This window comes from Liolophura sinensis, chromosome 1, assembly GCF_032854445.1.
Source record: "Liolophura sinensis isolate JHLJ2023 chromosome 1, CUHK_Ljap_v2, whole genome shotgun sequence".
NCBI lineage: Eukaryota > Metazoa > Mollusca > Polyplacophora > Chitonida > Chitonidae > Liolophura > Liolophura sinensis.
Genome location: NC_088295.1, coordinates 26,132,957 through 26,138,956, shown reverse-complemented (window position 1 = coordinate 26,138,956; position 6,000 = coordinate 26,132,957).

Genomic DNA, 6,000 nt, shown 5'->3' with positions numbered 1-6,000 from the left:
GCTGGGCAGTGTGGCGATAAATCTGCTGAAATACTGAAAAACAGAACCAAGATCGGCGTATAATCATCCATACACTAATTATGTACAGATCACGATTTCTTGGAAAATGGTTAATATTGTTGAAAATACCCTACAGAAAAGTTAAGCAAGAATGGGAAGATAAAATATTAACAGGAACAGAAACAGAGCCTTCTTCCTTGGCGACAGTCAGTAACAAAGTAAAAGTCCTGCAGTAATCTAAAGGACAAGTACGAACAGAGGTATCTCAGATATGCTTTCCTGTCCTGCTCTCAGTGACTCATCTGTGTATGTACAATATCGAGACGTGTCCCGGATACTTGACAGTGAGCGATGATTCCCTTACCACCTTTGCATGTATATGATATAAAAGTGATTTTAACATCACCGATTAAAAAAGAAACAAATATTTTCATCATAAAAGTACTGAACTTTTATAAAGCTTGAGCAAATTTATTTTGTGATGTTACTGTAAAACTATCCCGATGATGTATATAAAGTGTTGCAGCGGGCAACAAATCTGGAATATATAAGGATAAACAAAGCTGTCTATGCTTATCTTCCCTTTTGAGTCCACGTTTTATCTTTCGCACATGAATAAGAATAAGTGCCCCTGTATCCACGACAACCAGTTGATAAAGGCGGAACGAAGTTTTCCCAGCCCACTGAAATTCGGGTGCTTAGGTGAGCCATAGCTGCCCACAGATGTGACAGTGTTTGAAAATGCAGGAACAAGCGTTCCATGACTATGTTTGTATTAGTCTATAGAAGTAAGCTAAGGTTTCAGAGAAACTTTGAGAGGCGGTATACATAGTTTACCTCTAAATGGTCCAACTCAATTACTCCTGAAGAGAGAGAATGACATCTTCATCAAATAAATCGAATCAGTAAATAACCTGTGTACGAATGTTGTATATTCGTGTATATAAAGGAGCTCTCTATACAGGAAAAGTGTGGATTCAAAAAGCTTAACTTGTACTTGGCTGATCTCACTTAGAAGTCTCATTTGTAATGTGCTGAACAATACCAGGCTATTGAATTTTTCCACGTGTTCACAGGCGTGACGAAGTTGTATGAGATATTGTGGTCAGTGGCAGGGAATTATTTTCAGGTATTGGGCTTACACCAATCTTATGCTTGGAACACAGCGCCACTGTTAAAGCTATATACGCTATAATCCGTTATTAACTTGGCCCGAAGTACGTTGCCTTGGATGGCTCTGGGGCTGCCAATATCGTACTGGACTGTCTAGCAGAACGACGTACTATTTTCATGGGGCAAGACGCGCTCCGAGCATAATGTGATATAGTGTGTAACAGCTCTCACTGCGAAAAGGTGATGTAAACCTAGCATTTGTATATCTTCATCATGCTGTGTTGTTTACAATACTTTAGATAAGTTACTGTGTCACGCTCATCATCAGTGAAAAGTGATAGCCCACGCAAACATTTACCTGTGAGAATCGCTAACAAACCGAAACAATGGCGTCTCCATTTCTGGAGACCCTTATGCTGCGCCATGGCCCAAGATGGCATCCAATGGCCAAGAATGCGTTAGCTTCTGACACGTACAACTGGCAAGCCAGCTATTACCAGGGCATTATCCCGGCCCCAATGGGAGTCTGGGGGCAAAAACCTCCTACAGAGTCAAGGATATCAAAATCAGTGGTTGGATCTCACCACAGCACCAACTCCTGGCCAAACATGCCGAGAGCATCCACTCCAAGACCAAGCAAACCCAAAGTGAGGGAATCTAACAAGTCGAGATCGTTTTGGGAACCCGTCAGAACTGGCACAGACAATATGCAGTTTCGGCCCACAATTCGACGACACACCCAGGTGACAGGGCGATTCTTCCCCAAACCATCCCTTACTGACCAAGAGCGAGTTTTGCTAGCGGCTAAAACAGGTCGGCCATTATCAGGAAGCTTTCTCATGTCTAATAAATATCACGAGATTAAAAAGTTCGCGAGTAAGATCGGCAACAGTGTGTCATCCAGCGAGCGACCGACTAGGCCAATGAGCAGTTGTAACCCGAAAATCGCAGCCACAAGAAGAACTCTATTTGATCATCAAGAGAATATGGCCAAATCCGAGGTATTTATGATTAGTTTTCGCGATGAGAACAAACGTGTGTACGATCCTAACAGCGAGCTGCACAGTGATTACTACACCGTCAAGAGGCAGGTCAGGTTCTCCCCGGTTCGACAGGTATCCGTTCCTACAAAAGAGGCTGTATTCGCCGACATGGTGCGCGGGAAATCCAAGAGAATGCACAGCCGAGGTTAAGCTGCTATATTCCGCAATAACACACAGAAACTCTTCAAAGAAACGCTGTGCTGAAATATGGACGATATCGATCGATTCAGTTAGTCAAAACCGTGATGCTGCCTGACACGGCTTAAATTAGCCATATATGTAAATACGTCTCTTTTAAGTTATTACTTATCTAAATGTATATAATCAGTGTGCATTTGACCTGTATTTTCTGTCCTTTAAACTGCTTTTCTATATGTGTTATGTAAACATGCTAAAACTAGCAACCTTCAAATTTCTCTAAGTTGTTATCATGTATTTGCATACCAAACACGAAAATGTACTTTTTGATGTCTTCTAACCGTAAATTGGATATTGCTGAATTGTAAAAAAAAAACTCGATGTTTCCTTTTTTCGCCGGGGAAAAGTTTAATTCTTTGAATTTTTGCGATCGTCGTTACTTTTGTTTTCGTTAAGTATTTTCGAGAAAGTAGCAAGTAAGAAGGTCAAAGAACGACTCCTGTGATTTTGTGAGGTCCTATCCATGTGCGAGAATGTGTGATTTTAGCTCAAAGCCACTTCGTCTAACTGTGTCTAAAAAAAATGGCATAACCAAATACTGCGATAAGATCTTTCGAAAGGAAACACTGCCCAAAAACAGTCTTCGAGCTGAGGAAGACCAGACCTTTTCACCACTTGAATGCTCTTTCGCTTTTTAACGGCAACGTAAATAAATATGAATCAATATGGATCTTTTCATACGGGAAGTGGCTATTTATAGTTCATTGTTGTATAACAACCGTATATTTTCACATTATAAGCTTACGCTTACTATTTTTGTTTCGCACAATTTATCTCTAATTTCGTAAATTTTTATACTAATGTCAAGATATTAGCGGAGAGAAAGAAAAAAGCCAGCTATAAATAAATACTACCATTGTTGTGATTTTGCCGAATGCTTTTTTTAACGTTATTGTAAAAAATATGGGATGGTGTACATGATTTAAATTGGTGGAATTTGCCGTGTCCAGATATATTTCTGCATTGCCCACAACACCAGAAAATATTTGTCTTTCTTTTCGCCTCCACCCTTGTTAAGTTATCCTTTGTTTTTCTTTTGTATTTCTTTCAAATTTTCCGTTTCCAACTATTTCGCATCAAATATCTAACAAAGGTTAAGGCAAGATGTGGAAGAAGATAATATATACTCTAGTAGACCAATAAGCAATGACCACAAATAAAATCAAGTGCATAAGCTGTTATAATATCAAATTAACTAAATATATATGTACATATTCATTGTATTCAATAAAATATTGACAACGGCACATATTGTATATCAGAATTTCAATGTAAATATTTAATAAATAAATAAATAAATGTGTAGAATGGAGCAAATATGATCTGAGGAACACGTCACAGATGTATAGAATGGTGCACATATGATCTGAGGAACACGTCACAGATGTGTAAAATGGTGCACATAAGATCTGAAGAACACCTCACAGATGTGTAGAATGGTGCACATATGATCTGAGGAACACGTCACAGATGTGTAAAATGGTGCACATATGATCTGAAGAACACCTCACAGATGTTTAGAATGGTGCACATATGATCTGAGGAACACCTCACAGATGTGTAGGATGGTGCACACATGATCTGGGGAACACCTCACAGATGTGTAAAATGGTGCACATATGATCTGAAGAACACCTCACAGATGTGTAGAAAGGTGCACATATGATCTGAAGAACACCTCACAGATGTGTAGAATGGTGCACATATGATCTGAAGAACACCTCACAGATGTGTAGAATGGTGCACATAAGACCTGAAGAACACCTCACAGATGTGTACAATGGTGCACATATGATCTGAAGAACACCTCACAGATGTGTAAAATGGTGCACATATGATCTGAAGAACACCTCATAGATGTGTAGAATGGTGCACATATGATCTGAGGAACACGTCACAGATGTGTAAAATGGTGCACATATGATCTGAAGAACACGTCACAGATGTGTAAAATGGTGCACATAAGATCTGAAGAACACCTCACAGATGTGTAGAATGGTGCACATAAGATCTGAAGAACACGTCACAGATGTGAGGAATGGTGCACATATGATCTGAAGAACACGTCACAGATGTGTAGAATGGTGCACATATGATCTGAAGAACACCTCACAGATGTGTAGAATGGTGCACATATGATCTGAACAACACCTCACAGATGTGTAGAAAGGTGCAAGTATGATCTGGGGAACACGTCACAGATGTGTAGAATGGAGCACATAAGATCTGAAGAACACGTCACAGATGTGTAGAATGGTGCACATATGATCTGAACAACACGTCACAGATGTGTACAATGGTGCGCATATGATCTGAGGAACACGTCACGGGTGTGTAGAATGGTGCACGTACGAACCGAGGAAGGCGTCAACAAATCTGACCCTGTTCGCCAATGTATAGACTCACTGTGTGAGCTGTCACTGGACGGAGTAAGGCAGTTTCCTCCGGTGTCTGTCCGGTTTCATCCTTCTTTCGTGTTGGTTCAGCGGCGGATTTTAGGTGTGAAGTGACAAAGTAGCCTGTGTCTTCGGGCTGGCACTGATGATTTATGTAAGACAATGAGTGCGGAGTCAATAAGGCGTGAAAACAATAATCACATAAGTCATAAGTATTTTCTTCCATTGAACTTGCTGTTTATGTCTGCAGTACTCAGTCAAGGCCGGACTGACAGTCAGTTATATAGCGAAGAGTGCAAACGTCAGATCACCTCATGTATCCAACCAAAACGATGTGCCCTGAGGAAGCATATATATATATGCTCTTCCTACCCCATTCCCAGAAAGACAATCTAGTAATCACAGCCGGTCGATCCGAATGTTTCGCTGTAGAGAAATACTGGCAAAAGCAAGTATACACGTATCCCTCTAACTCATTTTAAGAGTTATCCGCCTGATATTTTGCGCTAAACATTCTTACGATCTATAAATCCGCTTGAGGAGTATACAAGAACTTTAAGGTAAATGTTTTACTTTAGTAAGTGGAAGATTTCAACTATGAAGAAAGTTGATGACATCGTCATTTTGAGACGGAATTATACGAACGGTCAGTATACATGCAACTGTTTGCAGTCGTTATCACATGTAGCGAAGAAGAGTACATATATATTTCATCTGGCGATTCTGATTACGCCGATACTGACAATCGCAACTCTGAGCGAGTGTATGCACGAGGTAACTATATGTAGCATGCTTTGTTATAGCTCTCAGTAATTTGCTACATCACCAGAACAAAAGAACGACCTGAAGCATCAGTAAATTATCATAAAAATCTGACGTAAAAAATGCTACCTAACATCGATAATGCCACCCTGGATGGGAATTAGCCTGACACATTTCATGTTGCTGAAATTCCTAACATCGCTTCAGTACCCATACATGTAGTTCATGAGACTACAACAAGCGTGTGAACAACACGGACATTATGTTTCATGAGATCAAAATGTCAGATTAAGATACCTCTTGAATCATGGCAGGAGAACATACAGTGGACTCTAAACTTTTCATTATGTTCTTCTTTCTATGTTGGTGATAACAGAATGATTTACTTCAAATCTATAGCACGCTTAAGATCTCGATGTCTACATAGAGATGAAACCAAATGAGACATGACCCATTTTCTTCAAGTACGTCTCAGCAATAATTTATTT